This window comes from Eptatretus burgeri, chromosome 2 (genome assembly GCF_056783735.1).
Source record: "Eptatretus burgeri isolate ZD-2024b chromosome 2, Ebu_testis_v1, whole genome shotgun sequence".
NCBI classification, from domain to species: Eukaryota; Metazoa; Chordata; class Myxini; order Myxiniformes; family Myxinidae; genus Eptatretus; species Eptatretus burgeri.
Window position 1 is genome coordinate 149,823,825 of NC_140962.1, and position 19,678 is coordinate 149,843,502.

The 19,678-nt window shown below is 44.1% G+C and overlaps 1 protein-coding gene and 1 pseudogene across 2 annotated transcripts in view; one reads left to right on the forward strand and one right to left on the reverse strand.

Moving 5' to 3' along the window:
- LOC147033529 (zinc-binding protein A33-like) overlaps positions 1-19,678 on the forward strand; it is a 276,088-nt pseudogene that overhangs the window by 208,820 nt on the left and 47,590 nt on the right. Inside the window, exon 6 of the transcript XR_015051391.1 lies at positions 12,086-12,108. The product of XR_015051391.1 is annotated as a zinc-binding protein A33-like (transcript). The remainder of the gene's footprint in view (positions 1-12,085; positions 12,109-19,678) is intronic.
- LOC147033530 (E3 ubiquitin/ISG15 ligase TRIM25-like) overlaps positions 1-19,678 on the reverse strand; it is a 295,818-nt gene that overhangs the window by 25,035 nt on the left and 251,105 nt on the right. The window lies entirely within an intron of this gene.

Below are 19,678 nucleotides of genomic sequence, written 5' to 3' on the forward strand. Positions count from 1 at the left end.
GATATCGATATACTTTTTTTCATTATCAGATTCAACGACAACATTTTTTATATTAAAGGTAATTTTAAAATTATCGTTAACTACTATTGAACGAAATGTCATTTCACCTGATATATTAACATCCTTTATTTCATCAGGATTTACATCTTTAGGGTTGTTGAAAAAAATACAAATTTCTCCTTGCATATTACAGATGGTCTTATCTTTTCTTTCTAAAGCTTCATCCATAAGGTTTTTGTTCTTTGATACTTTTTCTTGTTTCATTGCTTTTTCTAGTTTTGAATATATTACTAGAAGGAGAGGAGAAACTTTTGTTAGAGATACTTTAATTGATGTTCTACCAACGTATACTAAAAGCCCTTCCACTGAAGGAAATTGAAGAACTCATATTATTTACCATAATAGTTTTTATCCAATAGTTGTTATATTTATCTTTGTTCAATTTTACATCCTTGACATATTTCTCAGTATCTTTAACAGATGAAGAGATTGATTGAAACTTGTCTTTTGTGTCTTGAAACATTGTATTTATTAAGTGAAAAAGTTGGAGGATAAAATGTTTTTAAGCACAGATTCACCTATAAATTAAACGAAATTTTCATCAAGAAAATTTTAGTTTAAGCAAAGTTTTATTCTATAAATATGGTGAATACAACGTACTGTGATGTTTGTAATCACGAATATAAACATTATAGAAAACACCTCCGAACCAACAAACACACATTTAATCTGTTTCATAAAATATCTCCTCTTGAGTTGGAAAGAAAACATTGTGATATCTGTTCAAAGGATGTTTTGAAGAGTAGTTATAATAAACATCTTCAATCACAAAAACACAAGAAAAATGAGTTTAAAGTAAAGGGAGACTATTATATTGAAAACACTGATGGGGCATTTAAAGGGCATATAAAAATAAGGATTTTTCAATTTGGAGAACCCGGTCCATCATCAATAGCTGAATCAATTGAAATAGTGAAACCGGATGTTGAAAAATTTATTAAAAAGACATTAAAAGAAATGAAAACTTTAAAGTTTTATATGGGAGTGAAAATGAATATGAAAAGACAAGATGAAGAACATACTCCTTATATGAGAACAGGTCTTCATTTTATAACATCATTTCAAGATTTTTTGAATAGTGGGGTTTATGAAGAACTATCAAGACAAGAGGAGGATGTTGATAATACAGTGGTAGGAAGTGGATTCAATATTAAAAAAATCATCTTTTTAGATATACACATTCTAAAAATCAAACCCTCTTAAAGCTTCTTCTTATATTGAATTACCAAAAGAAATAAAACTAAAGAAGGCAGTTGTTAATATTAAGAACAATGATAATAAATGTTTTCTCTGGTCTGTTCTTGCTCACTTACATCCACCAAAATGTAATTCAGAAAGAGTAAAACAATATATGAAATATGAGAATACCTTGGACATTAAAGATTTTAAATTCCCAATGCCACTAACAGATATTCCTAAATTTGAGAAAAAGAATAATCTTTCTATTAATGTATATGGATTAACGGATACAAACAAAGTTCAAATATTAAAAATTTCAAACAACTATAAAAATGAAGAAACACACATTGACCTTTTATATTTTAGTGTTGGAAAGAATTCACATTACACATACATCAATAATTTATCAAGATTAATCTCTTCTCAGGTATTCAGAACAGCAAACAAAATATATCCTTGTAAGCGATGTCTTAATTCATTTCATACAAAAGAACGATTAGAACAACATTCAAAATATTGTAGTAATCATAAATCAGCTGTAATTACAATGCCTAAACCTGGTGAAAAGATTTCTTTTGAAGATTATAATAAATCTATCATGCACCCATTTGTGATATACGCTGATTTTGAATGTATCCTTAAAAAGATAAATACTGCTTCTCCTAATCCAAAAGAACCATATACAAATAAATATCAAAAACATATTCCTTGTGGTTTCTGTTATTATATCAAATCATCTGTTGGAGAAAAGTATAACAAACTTGAACATTATCGTGGAAAAAATGCTTCACAAGAGTTTGTAAAACGATTAGAAAAGGATTGTATAAGACTCACTAAATTAATGAAAGAAACAAATGAACCGATGAAATTAACCAAAGAAGAAAAATTAGAATTTAGAATGAACAATATCTGTCATATTTGTGAGGGGGAAATTAAGGAGTCTAAAGTTAGAGACCATTGTCATCTTACTGGTAAATATAGAGGTCCCGCTCATTCCTGTTGTAATCTTAATTATAAATTACCTTCTTTTATTCCAGTCTTTCTTCACAACAGCGCCAACTATGATACACATCTATTTATAAATGAACTTTCAAAAACACCAGGGAATATTTCTGCTATAACAAACACAAGTCAAAAGTATATTTCATTTTCAAAAATGATATTCACAAAACCTTTAACTCGTATTAGGTTTCTAGATTCTTACAAGTTTATGGGAACACCACTAGCCTACCTCGCATCAAATCTAAGCTCCACGGACTCTTTTCCAAATCTTAATTCATTCTTTCCAAAAGAGGAAATTCTCACTAAAGAGGAAATTCAGATTAAAGAGAGAATTCAAAGTAAAGAGGAAACTCTAATTAATGAAGAAATTCTAACTGAAGATGAAATTCTAATTATAAAGAAAATTCGAACAATGAATGAAATTCTAACTAAAGAGGAAATTCAGATTAAAGATGAAATTCTGATTAAAGAAGGAATTCTTACGAGAGAGGAAATTCAAACAAGGAATGAAATTCAAAGTAAAGAGAAAATTCTTACAAGTAAGGGAATTTATCCTTATGATTATATGGATTCATTTATGAGATTTAAAGAAACACAACTTCCTTCAAAAGAAAGTTTCTATAATAACCTTTATGAAGAAGAGATAAGTGATAAGGAATATAAACACGCACAAGAAATATGGAAAATATTTAAGATAAAGAACCTTGGAGAATATCATGATTTATATCTAAAAACAGATGTTTTATTGTTAGCTGATGTGTTTGAGGCTTTTAGAACACTGTCATAATAAAAATTGTTATGGATTAGATCCTGCTCACTATTTCACAGCTCCTGGTTTAGCTTGGAGTGCAATGTTGAAAATGACAAAACAAGATATAGATTTAATCAGTGATGTTGATATGCTTTTGATGATTGAGAAGTCCAAGAGAGGTGGAATATCACAAGTATGTTCAAAAAGATATGCGAAAGCAAATAATAAATATCTCCCAAATTATGATAGTGAAAAAGATAGTAATTATTTGATGTATTTTGATGCTAATAATTTGTATGGATGGGCAATGTCTCAATCTCTGCCTTATGGTAAATTAGAGTGGGTGGAAGAAAAGGATTATGAAAAGGCTTTGATGAATATTGTTATTTCTTCTCAAGAGGAATTGAATGACGAAGAAGAAGGTTATTATTTTGAAGTTGATTTGAGGTACCCGAGTGTTCTTCATAATAAGCATAAAGACCTTCCTTTTGCATGTGAGAAAGAAACCCCAAAGAAAGAATGGTTCAGTGATTATCATAAAAAGTTTTAATATTAAAGGCAAATCAACAGAAAAGTTATTAACAACATTCTATGATAAAGAGGGATATGTTTTACATCAGAGAAGCTTAAAACAGTTTTTGAGAGAAGAATTGAGAGTAGCTAAAATTCATAGAGTTTTAAAATTTAAACAAAGTCCTTGGGTGAAAAAGTATATTCAATTCAATACAGATATGAGAGCAAATACAAAAGTAAAATTTGAAGGGGACTTTTATAAATTAATGAATAATGCTGTATTTGGAAAGACTATGGAAAATGTTAGAAACAGGCAAAACATTAGATTCACAACATCTTGGAAAGAAGCTTCGAGATTGATAAATAAACCAAGTTTTGAGAGAGAAGAGGTTTTTCAGAGAACTTTTCTGCAATTCATATGAAAAAGGAAAGTATTGTAATGGATAAACCAATTTATATTGGAACAGCAGTTCTTGATTTATCAAAGATATTGATGTATGATTATTTGTATAATGACTTAAAGAAAGAGTATGGTGAAAATGTTTCATTGTTGTATATGGACACTGATAGTTTTATCCTAGATATAAAAACTGATGATGTTTATGAAGATATGAAGAAAAATATTGGAGTATATGATACAAGTAATTTCAGCAAGAAGAGTGAGTTATTTTCCAAAAAGAATGAAAAGGTTATTGGTAAGTTTAAGGATGAGTTGGGTGGAAAAGTAATGAGTGAGTTTATTGGATTGAGAGCAAAGGCATATGCTTATAAGTATGGTGAACAGATTGATAAGAGGTTAAAGGGAATAAAGAAATATGTAATAAAGAAATCAATAACTTTTAGAAATTATTATAATTGTTTGATGAATAAGAAAGAAGAATATAGGAAAATGAATACAATAAGAAGTTATAAACATAACATATATCGTGAAGAAGTAAATAAAAAGGCATTAGGAGCCTTTGATGATAAGATTTATTTTAGATAATGGAATAGATTGTGTTCCATATGGATATTGTATGATAGAGTGAATAGAATAGATTGTGTTTTAATGATGGGAAGATGGGTTAGGGTTTTTTAAGGGCTACCGCCGCGTTTTTTCGCAATATATAAATGGTTAAACCAAGTATTAATCAAACTAAAGAGTGGAGAAAATCTCAGTCTTGGTATATAAATGGAAAACATAATGAATGTGAAAAATATCAAATAAGTCTTATTGAAAAAATAACTAAAACAAAGGTAAATAAAACAAATAAGCGAATCAATTTAAAAACTAGTAAGTTAGAGGATGTAAAGAAAAAAATGAATATCCTTGAATGGACTGAAAACTTTGATGGTTATCAATTGAACAATGAAAAAACAATTTACTATAATCTCAAAATGATATGTGGCTCAGGAGGTGGTCAAACAAGAGCATTAAGAGAAGTTTATCATTTCGTAATGGCACAAAAGGGGTATCTTAAAAAATATAAAGATTCAAATGTTTTGTTTGTCAATATTTTAGATGGGGATTATTGTGCAAAGAAAATTAAACTATTGAAGGAATTTGAGAATGAACAAATCTTTATAGGTTCAATGAGTGAGCTGTTCAACCCCCAGGTGTTCAATTCAATGAGGTTCAACCTCCAGGTTAAAAGGGGAGACAAATAAATATACCTTGGGATAAAAAGGGGGTTTATTTTTAGGGAAAAAATAGGAATCGCTGAAAATCCCCCATTCATTTACATGGGGAAAAGTGAGCCAGAACCAGTATATTCACCCTACTTATATATATCGATTACTGGGACGAAAGTTTTAAAAGTCGAACGTTTCAAGGTCTCACTCGAGCCTATCATCGGAGATCAGATTAAGAAAACACATGCGGTGCCATTTATGCATAATGCTGAGAGATTGATCATCCTGATTGATAACACCTGAATTTACATCACTTTATCGATTAACCAATTGCTTCTTACGTTCTGTAAAAGTGTTCGGGGTGATTAGCACGTGTTGTGTGTTTATGGATGTTTGAGCTGGTGACTTCATGCTTGATAGTCGGGTGTAAATCGATGTCTATTAATTGCATTGTCATTCGAATACGAGGTCTCTTGCATGTGTCTGAACGTTCGGTTGTTCGTTTTCCCGATCACCTCAACCTCAGTGAACATGAATTGACGGTCTTGTCTGATACTGTGCATTGCGACCTGGGAGAGCGGATCCTTTCTCCGTGGAGCGAACTGGTGTTCGTGTTGTTTGTCTTTAGTCTCTTCGAGGTCTCTCCAATGTAGAGGGCTGTTCAGTTGCTGCAATTTGTTTTATAAATGACAGATGATTTGTCCTCCAGATTCAATCAGTCTTTTGGTTGCATGATCATGCGTTTAATGGTAGCCTCAGGTCTATGTGCGATGCCGACTTCAAACGGGACTTACAGATGAGTAGTAGCTTCTGATATGTTGGTCACGTATGGAAGGGCACGCCAGAACTTTCATTTGGGTTCCACGATAACTCGAGAGCCAAAGAAGGTCCATAACTTGAGCTTTTGTCATATATCTATATATAAACAACTATTGAGTTCAGCTCAACATCCCTCTTCCTGCTCTCTCAACTGTCCATTATTACCTCTCACCATATTTAAATCCAGGAAAGAGCTGATAATTACTTGTCAATAAAAGCTTTAAAAAATGAAAAATCAGTCGTAGAGAGACACCTTGGCAAAACAGCACAAAGTAGAATGACACTCGGCAAAGGGCATACCTCTGCCAGGTGGAACAGTTCATGTTTTCTATCCCCCTGATGGGCTGGATCCGAACCAAAATCCAATCCGCCTGTTCTTGTCACCTGTTCAACTCATCCACCTTGTTTTGTCATAACTCGTACACAACTTTTGAGATTATCGTGATATATTTTGTTTTTGGTCCCATCAATCAATTTTAGAAATGAGGCCTGTGTTGACCTTTTGACCATAAAATTAATTGGTAGTTGAATTCAGCGACCTGACATGAAAATGCTCTTCAAATTTCAAGTTAATTGGATGAAAATTGAGGATTTTATAAAATTTGGCCAAATTTAACCTTTTGGCCTATTTTGACCTTTTGGCCTATATTTACCTCAAAATGAATAGGTGGTTGAATCTGTCGACCTGATATGCAAATGTTTTTTTTTAAATTTCAAGTGAATTGGATGAAAATTGAGGATTTTAGAAAATTTGGCCTTTTGGCCTATTTTGTCCTTTTGGTCTATATTTACTTAATAATTAATAGGTCATTTAATTCATTGACCTGATCTGCAAATGCTCTTCAAATTACAAGTGAATTGGATTAAAATTGAGGATTTTAGAAAATTTGGCCCAAATTGACCGTTTGGCCTATATGTACTTAATAATTAATAGGTGATTTCATGAATTGACCTGATCTGCAAATGCTCTTCAAATAACAAGTTAATTGGGTGAAAATTGAGGATTTTAGAAAATTTGGCCCAAATTGACCTTTTGGCCCTCGTTTACCTCAAAATTAATAGGTGCTTGAATCTATCGACCTGATATGCAAATGTTTTTTAAATTTCAAGTCAATCAGATGAAAATTGACAATTTTAGAAACAATTTAAAAATTTGGCCTATTTTGGGTTGACCTTATGGCCTATGTTGACCAACGATGACCTCAAAAGTAATAGGTGGTTGAATTCACTGACCTGATGTGCAAATGCTGTTCAAATTTCAAATCAATTTGATGAAATTTGAGGATTTTAGAAAATTTGGCTCAAATTGGCCTTTTGGTCTATGTTGACCTTTTCGGTAGACCGAATTGTAAAAAACTTCAATGCAGGACCGTCGCAGGGTCAGTGACATTAATCTGTGAAAATTTAGAGAATATTGGTTGAACGGTTTGGGCTGGAGGCGAGTGGACACACAAACACACAAACAAACAAAAACAAATGGAGGTGATCAACATACTTGTTCAAAACATTTTTTGGCCAAGTAACAAGAGAGAAAGAGGCCATTTGCTTTGGATGTTAAAAATGCAAATCTGATCTTGATGAGGAAAGTTTCCAGCTCAACAGTCCCCTCATTAGCCACCCTCCCCCAACAACCCCCTGCCACACAGCAGGAGACGGGGTTTTGCTGTGTGTGTGTGTGTGTGTGTGTGTGTGTGTGTGTGTGTGTGTGTGTGTGTGTGTGTGTGTGTGTGTGTGTGTGTGTGTGTGTGTGTGTGTGTGTGTGTGTGTGTGTGTGTGTGCGCGCGTGCGCGCGACTCTTGTCTGCCTCGTCCATAGCTTGAGCTTTGGTCATCATATATGATGAACACTACTTAATAATTTGGTCAAATATCAAAGGGCAATGTCACAGTGAGGAAAAATAGTCCTGATAAGACTCACCCCCCCCCCCGCCCACCCGATCGGTGTCCGGTAGCATATATATGTTCATATGTCGGACGTGTCTGTATTTTGTTAAGAGCGTGACTCGAAAAACATTTAGTGAAAGAAATTGAAACTTTACCACATGTTATATGACGATGTGATATAGTGGTCACTCTTGAGGTCATCACAGGCCAAAGGTAATCATTGGCCAATTTTCTAAATCCTCAATATTCATCTGATTGACTTGAAATTTGTACAGGATTTTCATAAAAATTACAATCATGTGTCACATGGTTTGGCAGCCATGTTGGATCGAAGGGAAAATCTTTGAAAATCTTTGGAGAGAAACCACTTAATTGATTAATACAAAATGTAACAAATTGATCAACTACTAATGGGAAATATGCTTTGATAAAGATGTCATTGGTCACATGGTCTGGCAGCCATATTTGATCAAAGAAAAAGAAAAAAAACCTTAAAAAACAAGAGTTGGCTCACACCAAGTCCTTCTCAAGACTGTGTGCGGTATTTATTCCATGAATACCATCTAGTTGCTTTTTTTTTTTTTGTGCGACCTTTGAGATCGAACATGGACAGATGTATATCCATCAATGCATTTGCTTTGAATGATATTTTTATTTTCACTTTCCTCCTCCATGTGCATCAATTTTTAAAACCAATAAATTTAAATCCTTCAATGTTAATTTCGACTTGTTGGAAGTTGAAATCTCCCATTGGATTCCCAGACCAAATAAGCTTTGTCGATAAGAGTGCCCACTTAACTTTACATTCAAACCCACTCCTGTAACCAGTGATCTGATCCTATCCAGACATAATCAATTGTACCTTTTTTTAGTTTCTATATTTTTATCTGAAAGTTTCTTCTTAATTCTTGAATAATTCAATCAATGATTCCTCCCAGCAATCAGGCAGAGATGCTGAAGACATGTTGGAGGAGAAGCGAAGGAGGGTGTGCCAATTTGTGAATGAATCTGTGGATCTGATGAAGAGTCAAATCAACAAAAGGAAAATGGAGAAGCTTTCTCTTCTTGGGAAGCAGAGAGAGAAACTGGAGCAGCAGATGGAGTCTCTACGTCAAGGAAAATCCACTATGCAAACAGCACTCCAAGACCTGGAGGCCATTTCATTTTTACAGGTGTGTTTTATCATAAACGTATTACAAAAGTTATAATACTTAAAATATATGGTTTTGGGGGAGTCTGTCATCATTTAAGTAAAATCCTTCATAATTTGAGGAGCCGTTACATGTCATGGTCAATAATATAGTTACAGGGTACGTTACAGTGGTTCAAATTATTTTTTATAAAATGGATTAGAAAGGTGAGTCAATGCATCTCCACGTGTGTTTAGGTCATGCATGAAGTGAGATTTTAGTTTTTAGCTCGCCTGTTCGAAGAACAGAGAGCTATAGCGATACCCCCAGTGTTAGCGTCAGTGTCAGCGTCAGCTTGAGCGTGAAAATGTTAAAGTTTTTGGTGCAAGTTATTTCCTTTCTCATGTTTTTATCTACCGCACTATTTGTTACTTCACGCGCCTGCGGGTTGCTGAGCAACCATGAACGCCGATTGGTACTGCCAATCCTGGCAAGGTTACACTACTACACGTGATACCTTACCTGTGGACGGCTGCACTAACATGGGATGTGTTCTCTCAGTGCACACCTGGATTACTGCCGAGCGATGCAGTAAGTCTGTGCTGGCTAACAAGAGCAAATCACGTGGGGTGGAACTTCCCGGCTAACACGAGCATGTGAACTTTGCTCGATCAATGGAGGAAAAGATGTGACGAGTTTAGTACATTTTTAACACAGCCAATTTATTACAATAAAAAAGCAACCAGCAGGCAAATATTTACAAAGACACAAGGACATGAGCAGATTTATTCCGATAGAAAGAACTTCTGCAATCTTTTCACTATACAAGACAGGCACCATCAGAAACACAGCCAGAGGAAAGTTAGAGAGCAAGAGAGAGAAAGAAATTATGAGGTGTTGACAAACTCAATGGTACTTGGCACAGCCAACAGGCCCACGCTTCTCAGTCACTAAGGAGGGGGAGGATGGAAGAAAACGAAGGGTGTCTAAGGTGTGTGATATGAGGTTAAGGTGGGGTGTCAGGTCAGGTATGGGAGCATGTGCCAGAACAGCGCGTCGCTGCGTCCACTTTCCGCCGGTACTCCAGGGGCCTCCGTCTGGCCATCCCCCAGGCAGATGCCAGGCCCATCCCCATCTCCTTGAGATGATGGTCAACCTGCTGCAACCATGAGGCACGTGGTCGGCCCACTGGCCTCCTCCACTCATGAGACTCCCTCGCTGAGAGAATCTGGTGAGCAGGATCAGCGTCAGGAAAACGAGCCACATGTCCATACAGCCGCAGCTGACGCTCACGGACTATGCAGGTAACAAATCTCATCCGAGTCTCTCTCAGCAACCGCTCGTTGGACACAAAATCCGACCAGCGATAGCCAAGGATTCTCCGAAGAGACCTGGTACCAAAGGAATTAAGTCTCCGTCTCAGATCCTTGGTCAAAGTCCAAGTCTCGCACCCATAGAGCAAGACTGGAAGTACCAAGGACCTGAAGACTCGGACTTTCGTCCTCCCGCACAGGTACCGGCAGCGCCACACCCCATGATCCAGTGAATCCATGACTCCCCAGGCCCGACCCAGACGTCTATTGACCTCCGGCTCACAACCTGCGGAGACATGAATATCACTGCCAAGGTAAGTGAATCCATCCACGACCTCAACATCCTCACCACAAACAGACACAGACAGGACAGCAGCATCCAAGATGTCACCGAAAGCCTGGATCTTTGTTTTGACCCAAGAAATCCGTAATCCCAACGGCTCCGACTCCTCATTCAGCACCTCGAGGGCCCCCAAGAGGATGTCTAAAGTCTCCGCAAAGATGACTGCATCATCTGCAAAATCAAGGTCCGAGATCTTGACATTGCCAAACGATGCACCGCAACTTGATCTCTCCGACATCCTCCCAAAAATCCAGTCCATACAAGTGTTGAAAAGTGTGGGGGCAAGTACACATCCCTGACGAACTCCAGTAACAACTGGAAATAAGTCAGAGGCGGTACCACCACACTTCACAGCACTCTCAGTACCAGAGTAGAGTTCAGACATCAGATCGATCAGTTTCGGTGGCACCCCACGAAGACCAAGAATCCTCCAGAGGACATCCCGATTCACTGAATCGAACGCTTTACAGAGATCAACATAGGCTGCAAGCAGCCCCTGCCGAAACTCTCGTCTGCGTTCAGTGAGGACACGAAGAGCAAGGATACGGTCAATCGTTGACCTCTTTGGTGTAAAGCCTGACTGCTCTGGACGCTGGTGCTCAAGCAGATGGTGGCGAACCCTGTGGTGGGGTGCAAAGAAGGAAAAATGGGAAGATGTGTGTGTCTGTGTGGTCACTCTCTTAGCACTTTACGTCCTCAGCAGATGAGACAAGATTAGAGACAGAATGTATAACAAGACAGCTCAACAATGACGTGTGAGAAGGTTTGTAAATGCACTTCTAATGGTCAGATATGGTTTGAATGGGGTTTTTGGCGGCAAATGCTAATGTAGCTGTAAGTTGCTGAGGTCTGTGGCGTGCTTGCATGCGTGAAGGAGCAGTCATGTGTGCAAAGTAAAGTGAAATAAAATAGATAAAAATAGAAATAGAGACCTGCCGAAAAGCCCTCGCAATGCATTTTTTTCCAATAAACCCACGGGACTTGAGGGAATGGGTATCTAAAACGAATACGAATGAAAGAACTGCCTCGGGATCGCTGTATGTTGTATGCTATAGCCAAGGAGGAGTGCCGGCTTTGCAGAACCTAACAATATGAGAGGGTGTGGCATGTGAGAGGGTGCAGTATCAGGGGTGAAGAAGAATCTGCCACATGGTGATGCACGATGCTGGTTGATGGTGTGTTCTTTGGTGATCAATAAAACCTCGATCTCCTAAACTGTGACTCAACATCGTCTTATTACAGTGAATAAGGGTGATGAATAAGACTGCTCCAGACATGCTAAACTTCTGGATTTTGTTTTTTGATGATCTTTGAAATCGTGATTTTATTAAAATTGAAGTATTTAACTGAACTGAAGTATGTAACTGGAGGGTGTCATGTTCGGTGATCTCTCGAGTATTTAATAAATGAAAAGAAACATTCATTCATTCATTTATTCATTCAAATACCTTGATCTCATCCTTTGTTTTCTTCCATTTCAGGGTTCCAAGGACCTGCTAAAAAGGTTGCACTATATTGATGTTAATCAACACATTATCAGCACATCCTGATGTTTTTAACCCAATCATGCTTGAAACATTTGAAGATATTGTTGTGGTTACCAAATTCGCAAACCACCATTCAGGTCCCTTAGGTGAGGTATCTCGGTAAGTACATGTGTAGTTAGGCCCAAACCCGTTGTCTAGTGGGAATACATGTCATTTATGCGAGCTGCGACTCTTCAGGATAGCCGTTTTTCTTTTACTATCTTTATTTTGGACCAACCGCCATGATTACCACCACAACCACAACATCAACCACCAACCACAACGCCGCTTCACCACAACCGCCACGACCTTCACGTCACACCTCGCAACCGTAGCATCGCCACCGTTCTTGCCCCGCTGTGGGTACCGGTGTTGGACTCGTGCAGGGCGCGCGTCGAACAGCGTGTACAAAATCACGGATTTTGTGCTTCAAAAACGGATCAAAAACGACACACGCCCACTTTTGCCGTCCAATCGGTGAGCGAGGGGCGATTTGGCCCCGCCTCCAGGACGATCGATATATGCAAATTTGTGGATCAAAAAGCCTTCACGCCCACTTATTCTCGGGCCAATGGGGAGCGAGGTGAAAGGTCAAAGGGAGGGGGTCAAAGGCGAAGCTACGGGGGGGGGGGGGATAAAAGGACCGTGTTCGTCAGTCAGGGGAGTGGAGAAGGGGAGAGTCCAAAGAAGAGTCCAAAGAAGAGTCCAGAGTCGGAGAGTCCCGAGGCGGAGAGGCGGAGAGTAGGAGAGTCGGAAGCAGAGGGTCAAGACTTCGCGGGCGGTGGAGCTGCTCGTCGTGTGCGGAACGGAGGGGACGGAGCTGTGGAAAGGCGGCGACACCAGACGAGGGGGTGCTCGCGTCGTGCAGGAAGCTGCACCCGAGGGAGGCCGACAGCGCGACCTGGCCGAGGTGGAGACGCTCGTCGCACATAATAAAGATCCTCTATACCCCGAGCATCAGCAACCCCCTCCTATTTCCCCCCGCGCTGAGATAGTGCGACCAAGGGGGCCCCTTTCCCACCCCCTGCCAGACACTGTCCGCGAGGTCCGCGGAGTTGGGGCGCCATCGCCGCTCCGCGTCTCATCACCAGACGGGTAGGCGCGACCCGGTCTCGGCCTCAGGCCCACCTCATTCTTGGGGGTATTCTTTTCCTTGGTTTTGGGTATGTGTTGTCGGCGCCGTCTGTGAAGTAGAATTGTATAAGTGTTGCCGTGTGCTCGGTAGTCGGTATTAGCTCTGCATTGTGTTTCGCCTTTATATTTGCTTTTTGTGTAAATGGAATTGTGTTTTTTTTGTGTGCTTTTGGTGGAATTGAATATGTGTGCTTTCCATTCGTCGCGAATAAATGTGCTTTATTGTTGAACTGTTTCCCGCTTCGCTTCGTCATTTCTCCCATTGAACCCTCATCTTGCTTCACGTAAAGGGTTGGTAGTGGGCTGAGTACGCCCGATAATTAATCGTACCGTCGAGGTCGACGATAACACCGCTCGGTTATTCTGATAGTACGGAACGGGTCGCTTAAGTGGCCCGTGTCCGAAGTCGACCTGCGGCGAGGTGCGATCGCCCGGTCTACCCTCCGCGTGGGTACTTAGGTAGGTCGAATTTGGCGAGCAACCCTATCCCACGCGGGGGCTGATTGGCTCGATCGCGGTGAGACCGAAAGGTCCACCCGTGACTGGTTCCCGGCGTTAGTCCGAGAGGGTCACGACTGGATTGTCCGTCCGGTGGGCGACGTGCCGCGATTCGAGTTACGTGGCCGTCAGCACGCCGGCGGGCGCGAATCCGCAACACTGGTGTCAGGTCGTGCGATATAAATTCATCGCCCTCCTCGCGGCACTGGTATCGGAGAACAGGAAAACGGGCTCTCCTGTCTCCGGCTAAATTCACGGGAATCGGTCCAGGGGTGAGAGAAGCGACCCCCGATTCCCTCCAAATTACGAGCGAGCAAATTAACCCTTCACGAGAAGCAAGATGGCGTCTCAAGGCGAGCGGGAGCCGGGGGTATTAGAAATGGATGTAGAATTATTAGGATCCATGGTCCAGGATGGAATCCCCGAGCAGGAAATGTTGATTGTGCAGGAACACGGACTCGCCCAACTGAACCCAGGGCCCGAGGTGGGTGCGGCAGCGGCCGCGGTGTATGACACCTCCCCCCCCCCTCTCCACCAAGACCCTTCCCCAACCCCTGCCGAAACGGCTCACTTGAGTGCATCCGACATGGCCCAGCTATTCACCATGCTGGCACAAATGAATGCGGAAATAAAAAACGAAATGAAAGACATGAACAAGCAAATGAAAGAACTGTGGGGTGCGACGCAGAACATGGGCCGATGCCTGCAGGCGGGCATGAAGGCCGTGACAACGGAAATAATAGTGGAGACAAGGGAGGTAAAGGGTGAAGAGTTGGCAGTGACGGTAGCCGGGAAGGGAACGATAGAGGAGAGACTGCACGGTGAGGACGGGGTAAGTGACGCACACACACACGGAGGTAGTGGAGGATAGTGAGGGTGAGCTGGCGGACTGGGTAGAGACCCAGTGCGAGCACCTGGATGGCCTCCTCCAGGAACGAGGGGAGGGAGTATGCCCCCTTGAGGCGAGTCACGACCAGGTGAGTTCGGTCGTGCTTTGCGAGGTTGAGGGGACGAGTGCTGTGGACAGGTGCTTGGAGAGCTTGGGGGGTGTAGAGGCCCCGGAGACCCTTGTGGGGACACAAATCCCCAGTGTGGTTGTCCCTGTGTGTGTGGTGCAAGGCGTGAGTGCGTCCCCGTGTGTGGAAGCGACCCCGTGTGTGAGTGGTGTGGTGGCGATGGTGCCAGGGTACGTGCTTCCCAGCACGCCGAGTGTGGATGAGGCACCGCGGTTGAGTTCCCCCGCGTGTATGAGTGAGGCACGGTGTGTGGATGAGGCACCGCGGTTGAGTGCCCCCGCGTGTGTGAGTGAGGCACGCGTGAGTGAACGGCCGTATGCAAGGGAGACCGTGTGTGTGAGAGAGCGGTATGTAAGGGAGATGTCGGTTGGCATGCGGGAGCACGCAGCCGCGTCTCCCGGTGTGAGTTTAATGGTGTGGACTGTGTGCGTCGTAACACGCAGGTATGCGTGTGTGGAATGGAGACGGAGACGGCGACAGAGGAGAGAAAGCCGGGTAGCGGCTGTAGTTGTTTCGGGGACCGTGCCGGGTTCGCCCAGCAGTGAGCACGCGGTTCGTGCTGTGCAACGCACGAGACCACCACGTGCTCGCTTGCGAGAGTGAAGTCCCGGTCCGGAAACGCACGCGGTGGATTTGCCGATCCCGCGGACGGACAAAGTTTAGGCAGGTAAACGGATTTGGACCGGACGGGTTCTCCACGCGATCGTGTGTGTTAAGCTCCAACGGGCAAAGCACATGTGTTCGCGTGGGGAACCCCTCGAGACGTGGGGCTTGTTTTTTTTTATGCGCACGGTGACGTCATGGCTGCACGTGGGGTTGGAATCCGGCAGGAGGGGTATCTCTGCCGGATGGTCCCGTCCAAGGAGGGACGAGGTACACGTGCAGCTGCATGACGTCACGGGCAGGTGCAAAGTGCGCGAGCTCTGAGTTGCCGCGCAGGTGCTGCGCATGAAAAAAAAAGAAAAGCAAGCCTCACTTACGGGTGTACAGGATTCCTGGGCAAGGGGTGGAAGACCCCCTTGGCCGGGGCACAGGATGAAAACTAGTTAGGGGGAAGGGTTAGCTTAGCTAGACCGACTTCATGGGGCAGGGGTAAGTCCTCATGGAGTCCGTGGAATGGATTAGTTAGAGGGATTGTAGCCAGATTTAGGTTGGGAAATAAAATGGGATTACATTTGAGACAGTGACAGGCAGTGAATGTGTAGAGGGGACGTAGTTTAGCTACGTAGTGTTAAATGGAACGTGCTGTAGTTTAAGGGACGACGTGGGAGCACGAGTTAGTTAGGGGATGTAGTTAGAAGAATGGCAGAGTTCAGCGGTGAGTGTGTTGAAAAGTTGTGAGGTGAGTACATGGTGAGTGAGTGAGGCCAGCGGGTCTGTGTGTATGGAGTGAATGGGGAATGCATGGTGCGATGAGTGATTGGGGGGAGGAGTGACTCCCGCCCAAGGGCCGCCGGGGTCAGAGTAAAGTGAGTTAGCGGGGTTAGTCAAATTGAAAAATGGAGGTCGTTTTGTTGTTGGTGGGAGTGTAGGCTCGAAACCCATTTGGAGGGTGCAGGAGCCCTGTTGACGGGCTTGGGAGCGTGGCTGCGAAGGTGAGTATCGCTGAGTGGGTACCCCGGGCACCAGGCTAGTCGGCCGTGGTAGGCCAAGGGCCCATGGGGGGTCGGGATAGCGTAGTGGGCACGGGTGCGCCTGCTTGGTGCGGGGGCCCGGGGCGCCATTAGCCGCGTGGGCAGTGTTGTGGGCACGGGTGACCCTCGGAAAGGGGCCCGGGAGGCCGGCCTGCCACGTGTGCGTTTCAGGGGAGGTGCCATGGGGGGCACTCCCCGGTGTTAGGGAGCTGGTAGGCTCGGAGGCAGTGTAGTGCCCGGGGGTGCCATAGCGGGAGATTCGGCAGAGGGTCGTGCCTGCCAAAGGGAGCCACGTGTCCTAGCCAGGAGACCGTGTGAGGGCACGGAGAGAAAATTGGGGGGCGAGGCCCGAAATTGTGAGGACACCAACACAGGCGACGGGAATCTGGGTTGTTAGAACCAATAGTTTAAGCGAGAGGCGCTTGTTGAAAGCCCCGGGGTAGTTTAACGGTTAAATGGATAGGGTAGATTAGGAGATGTACCCCTCCGCACCATCCATCCCCTCGCTGTCGTTGTGGGCCGCTGGACCCACTTGGTGTTAAGATCGCCGAACTCTGGGAAGGCCATTCTGAGGCTTGAGTTGGGCCTCGACACAGGACGTTAGCACTCCCTTATTCCCCTCCCGGAAGGGAACGTAGGGGTTGGGAGTAGCCCAGGTGACAGGATAGGTTAGCCGAACAAGGACGGTGAGGGGGGTTAGGGGACGATTTATAGTGGGGGAGTAAAAATAAAAACAACAGAAAAAAATTAGGTTGGGGCTAAATTGGGGTTTGACAAATTAAGGGAGTGGGTATGTACAGTGACAGGCAAAGGCGATAGGTTGGGAGGGAGACAGGTAGGTAGGTCCGAGCCCGCCTTCCAAGTGGCCAGCACCACCGCACTCCCTCCACCAACCTCCATTGAACGGCAAAGGCTGGCCAACTTCATCTGCTGGTGTTTTGCTTCAAGGTGGAGGCCGGCCAACTTCATCGGCGGCTGTATTACTGCAAGGCCTGTGCCGGCCCACTTCATCTGCCGGCTGGCTGTTTTTACTGCAAGGCCTGTGCCGGCCCACTTCATCTGCCGGCTGGCTGTGTTTCTGCAAGGACTGTGCCGGCCCACTTCATCTGCCGGCTGGCTGTTTTTCTTCAAGGCCTGTGCCGGCCAGTTCATCTGCCGGCTGTGTTTGCCTGCAGCGGCCTTCTTCTGCGGGCTGTGTTTGCCTGCTGCCTTTGCCATGCCATGCCCACTGCCCACGTTCACCAGCCCCGTTCAATTTTTGCTTTGCCCCCCCTGTTCGTTTCCATGTGCGCCAGGATCAGAAAGCAACAGTTTGCAAGCTGCAAGAACTGCCCTGTTGGCAGCTACAACACGGGCCTGCAGTGGCGGCCCGTGCACCGTGTTTGCGTCCATCCATTCATCCATCCATTCATCCATCCATTCCTTGTGTTCATTGCGTGTGCCACTTGAGCTGGCACGGAGACTGCGTTTGTGCAGCCCATGCACCGTTGTGGTTCACTGCATTCGGTCCATCCATCCATCCATCCATTCGTTGTGCTCATTGTGTGTGCCACTTGAGCTGGCACGGAGACTGCGTTGTGCAGCCCATGCACCGTTGTGGTTCACTGCGTTCAGTTCAAAAGGGAAGGCCTTGGACTGCGTGTGAGCAGCCAGCCACGTTCCCTGTCACCTGCATTGTTTGAGCCAGAGACTGCATGTGGGCAGCCTGGCTCCCTGCTAACTGCTTTTCTTTTGCAGAGTTCAGTGATCCTGGGCCATGGTTTAGTGTAAAATTTGTAAGTTAAGGTAAGATGTACTGTAAATATGAGTGCGCCCCCGGCATGTCTGTCTAGCGCCGGCAATTTTATTTAAGTCGTCCGTGTGAGTGAGTTTGTTTAGGTAGTTACGCAGCCCTCAGGTTATTTATTTTGGGGACACGAATACCATGAATGTCGCACTCAGGGATCCGTAGGTAAAATGTACTAGGGGAAAACTACACATGATGGCACACGAAAATTTGACGACTCGGGACGAGTCTGTAAAAAGGGGAGGGGGTAGTGTTGTGGTTACCAAATTCGCAAACCACCATTCAGGTCCCTTAGGTGAGGTATCTCGGTAAGTACATGTGTAGTTAGGCCCAAACCCGTTGTCTAGTGGGAATACATGTCATTTATGCGAGCTGCGACTCTTCAGGATAGCCGTTTTTCTTTTACTATCTTTATTTTGGACCAACCGCCATGATTACCACCACAACCACAACATCAACCACCAACCACAACGCCGCTTCACCACAACCGCCACGACCTTCACGTCACACCTCGCAACCGTAGCATCGCCACCGTTCTTGCCCCGCTGTGGGTACCGGTGTTGGACTCGTGCAGGGCGCGCGTCGAACAGCGTGTACAAAATCACGGATTTTGTGCTTCAAAAACGGATCAAAAACGACACACGCCCACTTTTTGCCGTCCAATCGGTGAGCGAGGGGCGATTTGGCCCCGCCTCCAGGACGATCGATATATGCAAATTTGTGGATCAAAAAGCCTTCACGCCCACTTTTTCTCGGGCCAATGGGGAGCGAGGTGAAAGGTCAAAGGAAGGGGGTCAAAGGCGAAGCTACGGGGCGATAAAAGGACCGTGTTCGTCAGTCAGGGGAGTGGAGAAGGGGATAGTCCAAAGAAGAGTCCAGAGTCGGAGAGTCCCGAGGCGGAGAGGCGGAGAGTAGGAGAGTCGGAAGCAGAGGGTCAAGACTTCGCGGGCGGTGGAGCTGCTCGTCGTGTGCGGAACGGAGGGGACGGAGCTGTGGAAAGGCGGCGACACCAGACGAGGGGGTGCTCGCGTCGTGCAGGAAGCTGCACCCGAGGGAGGCCGACAGCGCGACCTGGCCGAGGTGGAGACGCTCGTCGCACATAATAAAGATCCTCTATACCCCGAGCATCAGCAACCCCCTCCTGTTTCCCCCCGCGCTGAGATAGTGCGACCAAGGGGGCCCCTTTCCCACCCCCTGCCAGACACTGTCCGCGAGGTCCGCGGAGTTGGGGCGCCATCGCCGCTCCGCGTCTCATCACCAGACGGGTAGGCGCGACCCGGTCTCGGCCTCAGGCCCGCCTCATCCTTGAGGGTATTTCTTTTCCTTGGTTTTGGGTATGTGTTGTCGGCGCCGTCTGTGAAGTAGAATTGTATAAGTGTTGCCGTGTGCTCGGTAGTCGGTATTAGCTCTGCATTGTGTTTTCGCTTTTATATTTGCTTTTTGTGTAAATGGAATTGTGTTTTTTCTGTGTGCTTTTGGT